Below are 18,149 nucleotides of genomic sequence, written 5' to 3'. Positions count from 1 at the left end.
TTGGCTCTGCGCTGCGGAGGGAGGGGGCGGCCCGGCCCGGCCCAGCTCTGCCCCCGGCCGGCCCGACCCCAGCCCCGGCCCCTGGACCAGCCCTTATCTGATCCCAGCTCCGGGTTTAAGAGTCCTGGCCCTGCCGGTCGCACAGCTCCGTTCCTCACGCCTGCCCGCCCCATCCGTCCGTCTGTCCCGCTGCCCATCCGAGGGGCCACTCCACCCTGGACCCAAGGTAAGACCCTGGCCCTAATGAAAGAGTGCTGCCGCCTAGGCCGGGGTCCTGTTTACCTCACTCTTCAGAGATACCGGGGCCCCCAGTCCCTGGGTCCCTCAGTGGTACGGTCCGATTCCTTAGCCTTCCACCTTGGGCGTCTGGGAAGGGCTCTCCAAGAAGGGAAATTTACCTAAGCTGGTCACCTCAGCGCTTTCAGCCCAGGAAGGGGCTTTCCTAATACTCCTTCCTATTGGGCAGACCTGCAGTTGCATCACAGCTTTCCAACTAATGCAGTAACTACCGCAGATAACCATGCACGCACCACAGGCACTCCAGACAGCGCCCCCTTTTCCCAGGATCATCAGGTTACTCCCACTCCCATGCCCAGCCCCTTTCCCCCTCCCCATGCTGTGACACATAGTGACACCCACACATAATTCACACAGGGGAAGAAAGCTGTATGTGTAACTACTGCTCGTATTATTCAGCTCAGATTAGGGAGATGTAGTAGCTTGGTATAACTGGGACCCCCTGCCCACTTAATTTCTTCCCTCCACTCCAACTTGCCTCCCATTTCAAGACATGCCTCCCCGTTAATAACCCCCTCCCCACTGCAAGGTGAGACAGTTGGGAAAGTGGGGTGGTGAAGAAGCCAATACAAATTTGGACCCCAAGGAGGCCTAGACTTAAAGCCTGATGCTTTGCTTATCGATACACATTCTGGCTAAAGATTTTTAGCCTGTCTGCCTTGGTTGTGGTGCTTGAATTTTTTTTCCCCACCAGGACTGCTTTAGGCATTTCTGGGTGGGAAGGAGATGGTGAGAGATTTGGTGTCCTGTGAGGAGTGACGCTTGTTTAGGAATAAGGTGGGGGGCTTGGGGTGGCTATCAGGAAACCGGTTTGAGGAGAGACCAGCAGCTGCCACTGAGTTCCATTTAGTTTCATCTTGAAACTGTCTCCCTAATCTCCAAGGATTTCTGTTCTATGTTCCTGCCATGATGGTGGGCACCATCCTGTGCTGAGGAGCAGGCTTATTAATTCCTCATAGTAAAAGCTGGGTACTAGGGACCAAGTGTAGAAGGAACCAGGTGTCCTGGTTTATAGTTAGTTCTTCAGGGAGGAGGAAATGAGGGAGGAGGGGAGGGAAGGCATCATGCCAAGGAGGGGGGCCAGGGCTGGTCCACAGAGGCAATAGGCATGGCCCAGGCAGTGCCAACTCCTTTTCACCGCCCTCCAGTCCTTTGGTGGTGGTGGCGCGGGAGGGAGAGAGGGGGTGTTGGGGGTGATCTGGGCCAGTCCAGCCTCCCAAAGCCCTTGCCAACCTAGGTCCTGAAAGGAGCTGCTGTTTTCTGAGTCATCCCCCCACCCTCCACCCTGAGCAGAGCAGCCAACTTGTCTCAGTGGATATCAAATGGCAATGACAGGGGGGGTTGGGGGGCAGGGTTATGGTCTCATCCCTTGTGTGGTTCAATGCGAAATCCCACTGCTGCCCCCTACTCTGGGGGAAAAAATCTTTCTCCCCAACATTGCCCCACATGCAGTCTGTGGACATGTCTGCTTGTGTGGGAGGGTTAGTTGTCAGGCCCTTGGCATCTCCCACCTCGTCTCTGTGCCCCACTGGATGGTGGGTGCCCCATCTCTGCACCTGTACCTCTGTGCACACTGGTTTGGGCTAGAAGGGAAGGGCATGGCATAAGACCCAGGGGCCTCCTTCCCCAGTCCTCCCTAGGGACCAGAAAGGCCAGGACACTTGGATCTGGGTGAGCTTAAATGAAGTCCTCTGGGGCCATGCTGGGATTGATGGAATAAGGGGTTTAGGGCTCTGGGTGGGGGAGTGAGTCAGGCAGAAAGACCCACTTCTACAAAAAGGAGAAATGGCCTCTTGCACCTTTTAGTAAAATGTTTGGTTTCTGCACACAAGATGGAAGGTAGGGTGAACCCCCTGGCATTGGTGGGGAGGGAAAGAGATGTTGGGCCATAGAGCCCCTCAGCTTTCCTGCCAAGGGTTATTTAGGACAGAATGAAGAAACTTCCACTCTCAATCCCCTCCCCAGCCAACCTAGATTCTTCTTTTGCCTGACTGGTCAGTGCTACGGTCCGGGTTGAGGCCAAGTTGTCCAGGATGGTGGTGAGGCCCTGGAAGGGGCAGAGAGAAGGGAGAGTCCAAGGCACACTGTTAAGATGAAACTGCAGAAAGATTAGAAAGATGGGAGATCTGGAATCCAACTGTTTAGCACCCAGTGAAGGTGGTTGGAAGGGGCACCTCTTGGGAATCAGAGCTTTCTGAGTTTATCACATCACCCCTTCTCTTCCACAGGCTGAGTTCAATGCTTTTGTCCCTTCATCCAAGCTTATAATAGGTGTTGCCTCCATTTTCATGGAGACTGTGGATCTGCGTGGTCCCTCTTCATCCCCTCCTCCCATCAGAACCTTGAAAGGGCAGAGAGAAAGGGATTATGGGAAAAACCCTCCCGTGGGTGTCAGCCAGCTGGAAGCTGGATTTGAGGTGGTGGGGAGAAGGGAGGGGTTGGCTGTGGAATGCAGGAGGGAAGTGAGAACTGAAATGGTGGCCTGGAGAAGGAGCCTGCAGAAGCATGGGCTTGAGAGGGCTTAATTAGCACTTCACGTCCCTGAAAAGGTGTAGTATTGAAGGAGTGGATGTGGCCAATGGCAGAAGACCTGGGGAAAGGGTTGGGGCTGCAACTTGAAGGACTTAGGCTAGATTTCAGGAAGCATGTCCATAGAAGGAAAGAGATCTGAAATGGAGTTTGGAAAAGAGGGGGAGATCACCCTGTGGACTCTAGCAAAAACAAAAAAAGCTCCGAAACAAACAAAAAAAGCCCATCATTAAGGCTTGTGAGGGGAGCTGGGAAACTCAAGAGAAATGCACGGATTACTGTAACAGGTCAAGAGGCCTCTTCTGGAAGGAAGGTGCGACCCGCAGTGCATCCCAGGGTGCATTTCTGTTGCCTGAGAGGCAGAGGCATAGCAGTTAGGAACACAGCCTTGGCGTCGGACTTCCTGGGTTTACAGTCTATCTTCTGCCGCTTCGTAGCTGCACATTCCCTCATCCTTACAATGGGGCTAAAAGCTATAGTTATGGATTAACAGAGTCAGTATTTGTAAAGGGCTTGGAATGGTGCTCAGCAAGTGAAACTAAAAAGTGCATTGTTGGCTGTCCTGGTTCCCCCCGATACGTGACTCTCTGCTCCATCATCTTGCCTGGCTCCTGGGCCTGCCACAGCCCTTCCCTGGGGCTTTTTCTGAGGTCTGTCCTGGGTCTCTAGCTCTCCACCCTTCTAGACTTTGGAAGGGTGGGAGAATTATCAAGTTGTTTAAGATAAGCTTCCTGTCTTCATTCCAACAGTCTGGCCACAGCCAGAGCCTGGGTCTCCATGTTCCTGGCCCTTTCACTCCATAAGTTTCCACCTAGCAGATGTCTTGTGTTCAGCTCAGATATGACAAATGTAACTGAGCTGGTGAGCTTCCCTAAAAGAGTGTCTTTCCCCATTCTGGGCAACTTATTTCTTCCAGCCAAAGATGGCAGCTTCTTTCTGTCCCCTCATCTCACCCTGGTCCCTCCATGGCCCTGCCTGTCCCCTCCCTGCCCATTTCCCCCCACCCCCCACAACTCCTTTCAGGTGTGTGAGCCAGCCTCTTCCCTGCCCCCCGATCAGCCTGTCCATCCCGTTAGCCTGGGTGCCCATAGCAGCCTCCTTAGGACTGTCCTGACTCCCGCCTTTCTTTCTCCTTGATTCTCTCCCTTTACTTCATGGACTCAGCACTGGAATTGTCATCATGAAGCATCAGTTTTACCTTGCCCCTTTCCTACCCAGACATCTCTATCGGTTTTCAGACTAAAGTTCCCAATCACAGTCTTCAAGCTGCTTTATATAAGCCTTTCTCCTATCCCCTCCAGCACCCCCTCTTTAGGGACCCCAATCTATTCAGACTTTGTACTGGGGGAGCATATCCCACGGCAATCCCTGAGCCACACCCTTCTACCCTGGGCCCTCACACAGGCCTATGGATCTTAACCTTGCCCCTCCTGCAAATCTCCATCCTCCTATTTCCCTATCTGCTCTATCATCTTGTACCCCTTCTTGTCAGCATCCTGCCTGTCCCTTGTCCTTTGTGTCTGTGACTTTGCCCAGGACAACCTGGGCAGTGGTAATATTGGAGGGGACATCCTGTCTCCTTCAATAATGGGAGCTCTTCTAGGAAGGGGCCTACACCCCTGTCAGACTGTGGACTCCCTGAAGCAAGCACATCTTTTCCCTCCCTGAATCCCTCTACCCCAGGGCACAGAGTGCCTACTGACCAGCTCGATTCTAGGGAAAAAGTCTTTCTGGTTGCTAATTCTGGGGGAGGATCTTGACTTTTAAGGCTTTAGAAACTTAGGAGTGTCCTAGACTAGGGTGCACATTCGTGCATGCTAAGTCACTTCAGTCATGTCCAACTCTGTCAAGAATACTAGAGTGGGTTGCCATGCCCTCCTCCAGGAGATCTTCCTGACCTAGGGATCGAACCTGCATTTCTTATATCTCCTGCATTGGCAGGCAGGTTCTATCCATTAGTGCCACCTGGGAAGCCCAGACTAGGGTATACATAAGGCCCTATTATCCAATTCTCCTGGGAACTGCCAGAGACATTTATCTCCTACCAAGCTCCCCATTCTGTGGAGACAGTTTCATCCTAAGATTACAGGAAGCAGATTAAGCATTGCTGGCCCAAACACAAAAATCCACACGGGTATCCACAGAAATTTTCTCTCCTCACCAGGAAGGTCTGCCCCTGCCTGATGCTGGACTTGTCAGTGGGTATCTGGATTGTGAAAGGGGCGGAGACCAGAGTCCAGCCTGAGACAGGCCCGTGGTCTTGAGCATACTTCTGGGCGGGAGCTTGCAGGCTAGGAGACATTGGAGATAGTTCTCAAGTGGGGGTAGGCCTGACCTTTTAGCATTATATACTCAGCTTCAGCCCTCATCCTAGTTCCAACCCCAAGACCTTTTCCCCACATCCAAATCTCCCTAGTTGATCTGCTTAAAAAAAAAAAACAAAACACAGGCAACAGCAAGAGAAGGTAAGGATGTCTGAGTCTAAAACGGTGGCCCTCACACTTGTTGATTTCAGGACTCCCTTCACATCTTGAAATTTATTGAGTTTTGTTCACGTGGATTACATCTGCTGATAGGTTAGAAAGGAAAGCAAACTTAAAATATGTATTAATTCATTCAAAAATAACAATCAACCTGTTTTGGATGTCAACTTTAATGACATATTTTTAATGAAAGATAGCTATATTTAAAAACAAACAAAATTTATTAAGTGGCACTGTCTCACTCTCTCAAATCTGTGTGATATCTGGCTTAACAGAAGATAGTTGGTATCTCATATCTGCTTCTGCATTCAATATGTTACAATATCACATTGATTCTGGCAAATTCTACTGAACTCCCAGGAGAAAATGAAAGTGAAAAAATAAAAAGCAAATGACATATTAGTATTATTATGAAGATAGGTTTGGAAAAGCCCTCAGTGATCTGAATATCCTGGCTGATTGCTCCCAGCTGCCCATGGTCTTCTGAATATTTTCACTAGGGAGGCTGCATGGGGTAGTGATTCATCATGTGGGCTCTGGAGACAGACTACCTGCTTGAGCTTGAATCTCAGTTCTACCACTCGCTAGTTGTACAAGCCTGGGCAAATTATTAACATCTCTGGGCTTCAGTTGTCTCGTCTATAAAATGGAACTTTTAAATAGTGTCTAGTTTTTAGAATTGTTGAGAATTAGATGATGTAAGGCTAGAAAAGGGCCTAACATAATGCTGAATAATATGAGCTCTTAGTAAATCCCAGAGCCTTGTCCCTGAATCCCCCGCCCATGGGCCCAGAAGGCAGGGTGATGCAGAATTGGCCTTTCCCATGTTGCAGATATGGGCTTCTTGAACCAGACAGAAAAAGTGATTTGTGTGAGGTCCTAGAAAAAGTTAACAGGGTTGTTGGGCCTGAACCCAGGAGTCCTAATTCTTAGTCCTGCACGCTCCCCATCAGACTGTTTCAGTGGAGGGAGAAAACTCAAGATGCTCAGAGAGGGGAGCAGACCTTACCTTTCCCCCAGCAATCCCAAGTGTGCCATCCATGGCTAAGGGCAGAGCAGAAGGCGGGTAGCAGGGAGGACCTCCTGACATCAACAGCAACTGCAAAAGGAGAAAGCAAGCCAGGAGAAGACATTCCTCAGCCCAGGTTTTCCATTGTTCCTTGCGGGAGGCACTTCTGTAAAGTGGGCCCAACCCTCTCTCCTGTGGGTTCCTGACCCAGGGCAGAGGATGTCTGTAACCAGTGACACTGCTTCTCCGTGGTCGCTTTCCTGTCCCTTCCCTGCTGTCTGCCTGCAGCCCTTTCTCGAGCATCACTCCCTCTCAGTCTCCCAGCCCTGGGGTGCCTTTCCGCGTTGCTCCAACCCTGCCCTTTGTCCTGTGGTGCTACAGGCAGTGCACCTTGGGAAGCCAGGGGTGGTCCTGAAGGTGCTGGTTGAGGTGGAGGGATGGGGGTGGGGGTCCCTGGCCAGGAGGAGAAGCCTCTTCCCACAGCCTGGGGAAGGGGATGAGGCCGATGGGGGAGACACACAAACATATGGTGGGGGGGGGGCAGGGGTGGAGGGGAGCTAGTTCCGGCTCTTCGTCTATCAGCCAAATCCCCCTGGGCTGAGCCGCAGGCACTACCTTGTCTGAAGCCTAAACACCCCGAACTCCAGGCACACACCCTGAGCAGAAGGATTCTGGACGGTCAGGACCCACATGCAGCCTGGCGACTCTGAGACATGGCAGGCTGAGGTTTGAGACCTTGGTCCCTATTGCTTGGTTTTGCCTCTCCCACCCACACAGTTCCCTTGAATAGATGGGAAAACTGAGGCCAAAAAGTGGGTGGGCTCAGACAGCCCACGTGCTTCTTTAGGAGTCCAGCCTGGGAGGAAGGAGCCTGGTCTCCCACAGCACTGCCCCTCCTCCTCCCAGTCCCCCTGGCTTTTTCCACTTGGAGAGCCCTGACAAGTGGCAGGTTTGGGGGCCCTGGTCTAGTCTCCTTCCCTGTCTCCTGGGCAGTGCCCCCAGGGGAGCCCTTGGGGGCTAAGATCTCTACAGCCTCAGCCCTGCCCCATCCCCTGCCTCCACCCACGAGGCTGGCAGCAGCGCCCCTCCTCCCCCTGCCTCCCCTGGGCTGTGGGACAGGGAGAGGGCCGAGGGGCTGGCCCTGCATACTAATGTCCTGCCCATTGTCAAAGCCCCTTTGTGCCCGGGAGCTCCATTGAGGCGGCTCCGGGGCGGGCACAATGGGGGCTCTGTCCCCGAGTTCCCCCAAACAGTCACCTGCTTTCAGAGCCTCCCCCCCACCACCCCCACCCACCCCAGTGTCCAGAGGGCCCAGTGAGGGCGGGGGAATGAGCCCAAGGCCAGGGTGATGGGCAGGAGGCGACCCCCCCTTCTCTGGGCAGGCTGGGGAGATGGGCACCCGGCAGGGAGTGGCCCCGGCTCCCAGTGGGGCGGGGCCGGGCAGTCTGTGGACGGACTTGGAATTCAGGTTCCATGAGGCCGGCCAGGGGAAGGGGCACGCAGCCTGCCCACTCCTTGGCTCCACAGGCTCAGCCACCGCGGCTGGTGGCTGCCCGCCTCTCCTCCCCCTCCCACCACAAGGCTCATATATGCAGAGACACACAGGCGCACGCTCTTGTATGCGGCCCCACACACGCTCTCGTCCGCACGTCTGAGCGCAGGAGGCGCCTGGACCCAGCAGGCCGACTCAGGCGCACCGACCCACCCCTCACTTGCATATATGCACCTGCACACCTGCCCTCCACCCCCTTTGCGCCCCTTCCACCAGCCTCGGGCAGCTCAGCGCCGGTGCCCCCGCCCCCCACCATGCCCTCGCTGCCCCCTGCTGCTCCAACACAGGTTATAACAAGTTTGCACTTGTGACTTCAAGAATGTAGCCCTGAGGCGGGAAATGTCCCACTGCTCCAGACCGCTCCTGCTTACCTGTTAACCACAGACACCGCCTCCGCGGAACTCTGACCAGGCTCCCCCTCGCCGCCACCCCCCCCGCCCCCCCGCCCCGTCTCACCGCCCACAGAGAGGTGTTGTGGGCCCAGGACCCCCGGCCCCAGGGCTCAGCCAGATACTGAATGGAGAGTGTGGGGAAGATGAACCCCAAGCCTGCCCCAGCCCAGCCCCAGGGCGACCACCTCTGCACCCGCCCAGTGCACTCCAGGTCACAGCCTCTTACAACCCTGTGAGGTAGACGGCAGCGTTACTATGTTCCCATTTTACCGGAAGGCTCTGACCAGCTGACATGATATATCCAGTTGGCAAGACTGGACTCTATTCTGGAATGGGGGTTTCTCGCTGCTTGATGTTTTTCTGTTGGTTTTTTTTTCGGTGGGCGGCCGGGGGTGTTGGTCACTATCTGCCTAGGGGCTTTCTGGTTGGCTTGGTGGTAAAGAATCCACCTGCAATGCAGGAGACCCAGGAGACTCGGGTTCTATCCCTGCGGCAGGAAGATTCCCTGGAGGAGGGCATGGTAACCCACTCCAGTATTCTTGCTTGGAAAATCCCATGGACTGAGGAGTCTGGCAGGCTACAGTCCATAGGGTCGCAGAGTCGGAAATGACTGATGGGGCTGAGTACACACACACACACACACACACACACACACACACGCCCAGTCTCTGCCTCTTGACTTCCTCAGATGACCTACTCCATGTGGAATTTTATCAGAGCTATCTTTTGCCCATCTTTGTTGGGAAGAGTCAGGGCATATTGGGATGGGTGGTAGAGGGGGGAAAAAAGCCTAAATGGGATTCTCAGTCTAGAAAGAACTTTGAAAGGTCACCTTGACCTCTGACTGCCTCTGGGCAGAGTGAGTCTACCTCCTTTCATTTCCTGCCTTCCCATGAGCCCCACTCCCCGCTGCTGACGGGATCACTGGAGAGAGAAGCCACATGGCCTTCTGGGCTAGGGTTTAGGGATTGAGATCTGTATTGATTTTAAGTCCATGACACCTGATTCTGACCTTCCCTGTTAATATCCTATGTCTGTATAAGGATCTATGGGCTTTCCTGGTAGCTCAGCTGGTAGAGAATTTGCCTGCAATGCAGGAGACCCCGGTTTGATTCCTGGGTCAGGAAAATCCCCTGGAGAAGGGATTGTCTACCCACTCCAGTATTCATGGGCTTCCCTGGTGGCTCAGACCTGGGACCATACCCAGGTCTCCTGCATTGCTGGCGAAATCTTTACCAGTAGGCCCCTTCTATTGCTTACGCCACTGCTCCTCTTGGATGCTCCCCGGCTCGCTACCAGATTCAGCTTCAGCTGCATGATTCATCCGTCTTCCTCCATGCATGAACCCTCTGCCCCGTCTTTATTCTCTGGTTCTTCCGTCTCCAAGTGCCCCTTCCAGTGCTCCCCGTTGGAGAAGGGGGCCTGGCCAAAATCTTCAGCCCCTCCAGCAGCACTCTGGCTCAGAGGAGGGATAGGGGGAAGCCACCTCTGAATCTAGTTCTGCATCTAGTCAGTATCTTCATGCCACCCTGCCCCCAAACTTCTACTCAAACAAGGACTGTGGATGAGGAATAAGTGGATAGCTGGGGAAGGACGGAGAGATTCCCTCCCAGGGCGACAGGAGGCCTTCCCTGGGTTTCTCTGTATGAGGGTCAGGGATTGTTTCTCATGCGTGAAACCTGAGAAGGAAAGGGAGTGACGAGGACACGCGTCAGGGAAGGTGGATCAGTGTCCTGAATACACATCAGAAGCACAGGGTACCTATGGGTTTCCATCTCCATCGAGGGTAAAAATAAGAGGAAATCACTTAGGCAGCAGCACGTCGATTTTGTCTTAACGGGAAGCACTTCCTGGGTGTAAGGGATTACCAGGCAAAGGGGAAGGATGGAGAGAGGTGAGCAACCCACTCCCCTTGAGGAGAAAGAGAGGCCTGGTTAAGTCTCCTATTGAACAGAGGTGGCGGGGGGGGGGGGTGGTCATCTAGGAGACAGTTTCAAAGGGGCTCAGAGCCCCTGTGGGCCACATGATTTCCAGCTGTCTCAGAGAAACTCTCCTGATCAGCTTCACAAAACCCACAGAGAGTGTCATTGTATCTGCCCTCTCCTAATGGGCCCCCTATCTGCTGTTCCTTCCAGCTCCTCTGGGTCTATCTCTGGGCCAGCTGCTGTTGTGGGAGGGCGGGTTAGGGTTTGGGTTAGATTCCTGAGGCCTGCTGATGGGCGGGGCACACTGCACACCCTGGGCTGGGGCTGTAGTTGGAGGGGAAGACCTCAGTGGCGAATGCTCTCAGGTTGGCCCTTCAGCACCCGAGGATCAAGACAGGATCTTGTAGGAAGAGAGAGGCTGGGATGAAGAAGCAAGCCAGGGTCATTCTCTGATTCTGGTGCTACAAGCCAGCTCTGTGACTGTGGGAAAGTTACTCAGCTTTTTTGGGACTTGGCTTCCCCTTCGGTGGGATGAGGGGATTGGACAAGATGACCATGGGGGCCTCCCAGTGCCGACGCGCCATGACGATAGGGCGGTCAGAGGAAAAGCACCGACCTCGGTTTCAGCGGGCCTGGGTTCACCTTGCAGTCACCTCCTCCTCACTAGTGGTCCTGCTGGGCGAGGGTGGTTCCCCCCATTCATATGAGGGCAATGGCATCACCTAGCTCCCAGGGAGGATACAGGATGATGCAGTGTGTGAACACGCAGCACTCGGCCTGGCTCATTGTAAGGACCGGGGCAGGGAAGTCCACGGCACACGGGGACACGGAGGAGGGGCAGCAGCTCACCACGAGGCTGTGGGCATCCAGAAGGGCTTCCCAGAGAAACTGACATCCACACTGAGGCTTGAAGGAGGGGTAGAGATCGACCTAGGAGAGTGGGGAGAGGAAGGGAGCTTCACGGAAGAGGCCCCGCTGTTTGCCGAGAACTGTTGGTGAGAGAAAGCATGGCCCGTTCAGGCGCTGGGGACAGCTTCGTGTGGCTGGAGGACGGAGGCCGTGTGTGAGGGGCACGTGGAGGGCCGAGAACATTGATGCTGGAGAGGGCAGCGGAGGGCAGCTTGTTGCACAGTCTGTGCTGCCTGTAACCCTAGGAGCTTGAGAGCTGGGCGCCTCCACTTCTACTGCATCTTCCTTTTCCTACTTCTCTTTTCCCCAAGCTTGGTCCCCTTGCCTTTGGTCATGTGGGTACAGGGAAGCACTGGGCTCCCCAAGAGGACCTGGGTGGTCCCGGGAGGAGCTCTGGGCCCCAGTCGTCTGACTTGGGCCCAGTCTGGGGTCCAGGTCTGGAGTTTTCTGCCTCTCCCCTTTCCCACCATTAAAGAAAGATTGCTTTCTGCTGAAGACTCTGGATTTCTGGCATTGAGGCTCCCTGTGTACCCACTGTGGACCCTGGCTGCCGCACTGCCCCCTCATGATATAGAGGCGTGAGAGTGTTGGTGGAAGTGGGCTGAGGGCAGTGTGGAGTGAGCACGGAGGGAAACTAGAGGAAGACAGGTCTTCAGCCTGGAGTAAAGGGTGATGGGGAGACCGAGTCAGCGCCCTCCGCTGTTCAAAGGCTGGCGCTGTCATGGGAAACTCGGAGGAAGGGCTTCCCAAGGATGAAGCAGGTCACACGCCAGAAAGGGGGCCTGAGGGAGGGAAAAGAGATGTACAATATCAATCCTATGGGTTCTTTTAAAGCCAAAAACTACTTAGCGAAAGCTCTGTACTAGGCACTGAGGAGGTTACAAAGATGAACACCGCACTGGTCAGGAAGCAGTTCAGAAATGATTCTCCTGGGGTTTTCCTGATGGTCTAGTGGCTCAGACTCCACGCTCCCAGTGCAGGGAGGCCCGGGTTCCATCCTTTGTCTGGAACTAGATTCCACCTGCTGCAGCTAAGACCCAGAGCTCCAAATAAATAAATAATTTAAGATAAAAGAAACGATCCTCCTGCTTGGGAAGGGTTGCATGATCCTTCCTGGAAGAACTGGAACAGATAAAAGGCCCCCTCTGGCAGCTTCTGAGGGTGCTTCAACACTGGGGGTAACGCTTATGCCTCCTCCGCTGCCTACATTGCCTCTTGGAGCCTCCACCGACTAGCCACACAATGTCTAAGGCCCCAGACGAGAAAGGGGATAGAGAAGGGGCCCCTCAGCCAGGAGGTAGTCAGTCTCCCTGTTCTCTCTCAGGTGGGAAGTCACACTGGCCCCAGGACCCTAAGGAGCCAGTCCCATCAACCTGGCCTCTCTCTGGTCTCCCAGGTTCTGGTGGCAGACCTGGTGATAGCTCAGTGGCTCCCTGGCCTCCACCCCAGAAACCTTATCTCCTGGGGCCTGGCATCCTGGGCTCCGTACAGTTTTAAACAAAATTTGTTTGATCATTGCTTAGTGATTTATTCTTTTAGGGCTCCATCAGGAGGGGGAATGGAAGACCGCTTCCGCCCTGACACCTTGGGTAAGCAAGGCATTTTCGTCCTTTGGACCCGCACATCAGTGCCTTGTTTCCTGAGGTGCTCCACGGTTAATGGGGGTACCTTCCAGGCCTCAGTCACCCCCTGGCCAATCACAAGGATCTGCACACCCTTCTTGACAACTTCCTGCTCATCTGTAGCCTGCACACCAGGAGAATTCTCAGTTCCTATCTAGACTTCCCCCAGCCACACTTTGTAGTCCTTATAGGTTTTGGTAGAGCCTGGTATTTCATTTGCCCCTGTGAGAAGGTAGCAATTTCAGGTGAAGACATAAGGAACTTAACTGAAATCCAGTGTGCTCTCTTTAGAGATGCATTTTGAAACAGCTCTGTGCTTTACCCCTCATCCTGGGCTTTGAACAGCTTGCCCGCTGCCTGGAGCCATCAAGGTGTGGGGTGGGGGGAGCAGGAGGGCAAAGGGCTGCAGGGCATAATGGAGGAACTGGATTCTATTGGGCATCCCTCACTGAACACCTTTCCTACCGTTTGGTAGGGTGAATGGTTTGGAGGGAGCTTCGCCTTGGGAATTATAGGGAAGTAGGATGAAGGAGGTGGGCTGAAAGCCTCCTCCAATTCCAGGGCTATAGTAAGTCTTACTTCATGAAGCACTGTTACCCTGGAGAAAGGAAAAATAAGACGGGAGCTGGAGCACCGTCAAGCCCGAGGAGGTGTGCAGAGGCACCACGAGTAAAGATCCACTGGGCTTGGAGAACAGAGGGTCCAGCTTTGCCATTATATAAACGTTAGCACGTTACGTTACCTCTCGGAGCCTTGGTTTTTCTAATTTGGTAGATATTTTTCTTTCATCTGCAAAGTAGGCTAATAATAATACCTTATATTTACATAAGGGCCATAGAGATTTCACAAACTTAAACTTCTGTAATCCCAACCATACAATGGAAGGTTTTATTGCCTCCTTAGGTGAGGAAATGGAGCCCTAGAGAGATGAAGAGATTGATTGGAGTTCCCGTGCCTGGTAAATGGCACAGACCAGGATGGCAAATAGTGGAAAAGAATAGATAGGGACCTCTGGCTGTGACTCAGACCTGCCAAGATAATAAACAGGTTTCCTGTGTAAGGCTAACTGCATTGGAAAATGGCTCTCTGTATCACCATGTTGAGAAAGATTCAGGCTCAGTAAGAAAAAAAAAAGGACTATAATGAACTGGTGGTATCTTTGAAGGGTGGGAAGTGGAGTAAGTGGCGGCCCACCTGCAGTATGGTTGGCATCCCCAGCCAGGAGTCAGACCAGGACTTCATGTCTAAGTCCTTTCCCTATACTAATCAATTAGGTTAGGTTCAAAGGCACCTGCTTAAAAGAGAACTAAGATATAGCCTCTGCCTTCAAAGAGCTCACCATCTCTCAAGGACAGAGGAGTGCTAAACTGATGACGTGGTAAAACGTCCCTGGAATGTAGAGGGCATCTAGAGGGCATTCTAGGTGGAGGGGCCTGCTTGATAAAGCTTGGGGACCATGCAAGTGGGGGTGCAGGCTGCATTTGAAGAGCCAATGGCAGTTCTGTATGGCTAGAATATGAGGCCCGAAGGGGAAAAGAACCAGAGGGAGAGGCTGTGAAAATCAGGGTGGCATCAGATGGGGAAGGATTCAGAATGCTGTGTCTAGATGTTTGGGTTTTATTGCAGAAGCTGTGGAACTCCTGAGGATGGAAAGCCAGAGTGACGGGATGTAACTGTGTTGTTGAAAGGCACTGCTGCGGCTGAGGAGGTGGAGGTGAGGGAGGCGAGGCTGGGGGCAGGGAAACAGAAGATCACTGCAGGGTTTCAGGTGAAAGAGAACTTGGGCAGCCTCAAAGGAGACGGAGAGAAGCCCACAAAGGCAGAATTGATAAGACCTAGTGAGCCACTGGATGAGGGGCAAGAGAGAAACGGAGGGTGACTCTAAGGTTGCAGCTTGGGCGCTGAATGGGGGGGTGATTCTGCGTACAAGAGGGGAAGCACAGAAGACTCCCTTTTGAGGATAGCGCGTGAGTCTGAACATGGTAAAACTGTTACCTCCAGTTAGAGGGAGCCTGTAAGGGTTGGACCTAGGGGGCAGAGGTGAGGGGAGATCCGTGGGAGTGGCTGAAACAGCTGAGGAAGTGAGAGCAGAGAGGTTAGAGATGAGAGCCAAGGAGGATCCCTGAGAATCATCAGTAATCCAGCGTCAGCGAGAGGCCACAGCAAGAGAGATGGGCCAAATGTAAAGAGACAGGGAGATGGGATTTCCCTGGTGGTCCAGTGGTTAAGACTCTGCGCTTCCAATGCAGGGCATGCAGGTTTAATCCCTGGTCGGGGAACTAAGATGCCGCAAGCTGTATTGTGCGGCCAAAAAATTTAAAAAAAAAAAGAAAAGAGAGAGGGAGGAGAAAGCCTGGAGGAGCAACTCAGAGAGTGATGCTGAGACCCTCCACACCGTCTGTACTGGCCCACCCAGTGCTCTTGGCACATCTGTGTGCTTATCTAACTCTCCCAACACCCTGGTGAGGTAGGCATCATTAGACCCTTCTTTTTTTGCAGATAAAGGAAAAGGAAACTCAGAGTTTAAGTGATTTTTCCCAAATCCCAAAGCCTAGACGTGGCAGAGCTACTAAGAGCTAATCAAGGTCTCCAGATCAGTTAAGAGTCAAAGGGCAGTCAAAGGAGAGAGTGTCCAGAACGGACAGCCTGGTCATCAGTCTCACATGATGCAGAGAGACGGCTGGGGTCAAGGGCTGACAAAACGCCCTTGGATGTGATGACTGGAAGTTCAGCTGTGACCTTGGAGAGAGCTTCTTGGAGCTCTAGCTGCCACCCAGCTGGCTATGAGAATCAAGTGAAATTGCTTCTAACATGCTTTGCAGAACGCAGACCCTGGTAGTTTGAAGGAGACTGGTTCTCTTGTTTTTATTGTTATTAAATATTAATGGCGTGGACCACTTGAGATTGCTGACATTTAAAAAAATGGGTAATTTTGTATGCTTTAACCTAATAGTAAAAGGAAGGGGCTGGGGTGGAGGTAGGGCGGCTAGGGCACTGAATGGGGAGACTCCAGCTGCCCTGGGCACAGGCGGGCTCCTGGGGCTGGGGTGCTCTGCCCCCTGGTGGTGGGAAGGTGAGCTTCAGCACAGACCAGGGGGCAGGGTGTGGGGGGCAGGTAACCTGGTGAAGCTTGAATTTGTGGAGTCCTCTCTTCTGCCCCTCCAGCTATCTGTAATCTTGCCAGCACCCTCTATGCTAAGTGCAGCTGGGCATGGGGGTGAACTCTCCCAGCGGGGCTCTGTCTGGAAGAATACTTCTAACTTCCAAACTACGGTGATCCTCTCAACTAGTACCACTGGGGATCAGTTGGGTTCTATGGACAATCTCAGGAACCCAGGCCAGGTGGTGCCTGATTAAAGAGTCCGGGCAGGCTGACACATGAACATGAGGTCTTGAACCAACCCATTGGTCATCGCCAGCCCAGCTCCTCTGAAACCTCCCCCAGTGTCCGTGGCGACCTCTTCGGTGTCTCAGATCTTACCGAAGACAACAGAATAACAATGACAATTATCTATATTAATGCTATTGCTTCTCAGCGCCTCAGCTGTGTCTTAGCACCTGCTTTTCCCGGTTCTTCAGTCGAGGTGAGGAGGGGTGGGTTAGTATCTCTGAGACGTTCTTCTGAGGTGAGGACCCAGGCCAGGAGGCTCCCGGGATGGCTGGAGCTGGGGCTGAGGAGGCACTGGCGGTCCTTTGTCCTCAGCTGAACTCTGGATGGTGCCAAGCTCCTCACACAGCACCAGGATGCGCAGCCCTGCGGCCCCACACAATGGGCAGGGGCAGACGCTGTGGCCGGGTGGTAACTCACAGAGGGAGCGTACGCCGGGGGCAAGGGGAGGCAGGTGCATCAAAGAGGCAGTCGTCACCAGCTGCACGTGCCAGGAAGTCTTCTCCCTCTCCAGCTGGGGGAAGGAGGTCCCCGAGGAAGCACCCCCCTCCCCCCGCCCCAGTAGTTCTTTGCAGGAACGCTGCTCTCTTCTCGTATGGGACAGAAGTCACTGCCAGGGAATTGGGGTGGAGGAAGGGGCTGTGGTCCTAATCAGCCCACACTGACTGGGGTGGCGTCTGGACAGAGGAGAACATCTGACAGGGATCCACCCCTGTGTTCCTCCCTCTTCTGACCGGAAAGCACAAGAGGGTCAGAAGGGCCAGATGGAGGTCACAGGCTCCCAGGAAATGCTTTGAAGGCTTTTATCCTTTCTTTTGATCAGACTATGAGAACTTTCCAAACGTTGACACAAGGGAAGAAAAGCCTATTCTTCCTTGGGCCAGGGCCTTGTGTCAGGCCGAGGCTAGAGGATGGGAGGGAAGGGGAAGGAGACAGGAGGGTGGGAGGCAGAGCCTGCGGTGACTCAGCTGGCAAGGCAGGCCCCGGACACACACACGGCCCTTTTTTCCCCACCTCAAGATTTGTGTGCATCTGGCTGGGTTTCTATTTGTTTATTTTCTTTGGGGCAGGACAGGAGGAAGATAAATGAACAAAGATGTCAACTTTCAAAAGAACCCCAAACCCAGCTCCATTCCTCTCCCAACCTCGAGGGCTTACATAATCCTGCAGTGCTTTTCTTCCAGGCCTTCCTTGACACCGTCTCCTTTCTCTTCTCTTCCCCTCACTCGCATTTGGAACACTTGGAAGCCTAGAAATGCTTCTTTTCAGTCCCCACTGTGCAGCTGATCTCCTCCTGGAGGCCTCCAAGGTCACTATTCAAGTTGGAGCTGGTATCCAAAACAGAGATAATACGGTTGGTGAGAGGAGGCTAAGTAGTAGTCTCCTGTCTCCACCAAGGCCAGTGGGAGGGATGGGACCCATCTGCACGGGGAGGGGCTCAGGCTAGACATGGACTTTTAAAGCAGGACGTGACCTTGATAACTCTCAAGCACAGTGCATCCCAAATTGACCCAGCAACAGGTTCTAAAAGGCAGAAGGAATTTTATCCCAGAAGATACAGGGGTGGGTCATAAGCTCCCACACCCTGGATATCCTTGAAATCTGTTTTGTCTTTTAAATTCCATAAAATTTTCACTCCGTTTTACATCATTTGTTGAATACTGGGGCTTCCCTGGTGGCTCAGACAGTAAAGAATCTGCCTGTAATTCAGGAGACCTGGCTTCGATCCCTGGGTTGGGAAAATCCCCTGGAGAAGGGACCTTCTCCGGTATTCTTGCCTGGAGAATCCCATGGACAGAGGAGGCTGGCGGACTAAAGTCGATGGGTTGGAGAGTTGGACACGACTGAGTGACTAACACTTAACTGTAATATTAACTATGTTTAATGGTAAAATAAGATTTCCCCTCAGAATCCTTGAGTGAAATTGATATCTTAGGAAGGTATTTTAAATTTAACCCTGTGGCTTTGAGCACCTCCTGGCACCCTAGTTTGAGAAGTATGGAGGTAATCTGATGCCCTTTTTTCCACAATTAAGGAAATAAT

The 18,149-nt window shown here is 53.2% G+C and overlaps 1 protein-coding gene across 1 annotated transcript in view; it reads left to right on the top strand.

Moving 5' to 3' along the window:
- The window catches only part of KCNJ10 (potassium voltage-gated channel subfamily J member 10), a 36,251-nt gene continuing 18,102 nt past the window's right edge, over positions 1 to 18,149 (top strand). Inside the window, exon 1 of the mRNA XM_005677234.3 lies at positions 1 to 226. The gene's annotated coding sequence lies outside the window, so the exon portion shown is untranslated. The remainder of the gene's footprint in view (positions 227 to 18,149) is intronic.

This window comes from Capra hircus, chromosome 3 (genome assembly GCF_001704415.2).
Source record: "Capra hircus breed San Clemente chromosome 3, ASM170441v1, whole genome shotgun sequence".
Classification (NCBI taxonomy): domain Eukaryota; kingdom Metazoa; phylum Chordata; class Mammalia; order Artiodactyla; family Bovidae; genus Capra; species Capra hircus.
This window is presented reverse-complemented; position numbering and strand designations above follow the sequence as displayed.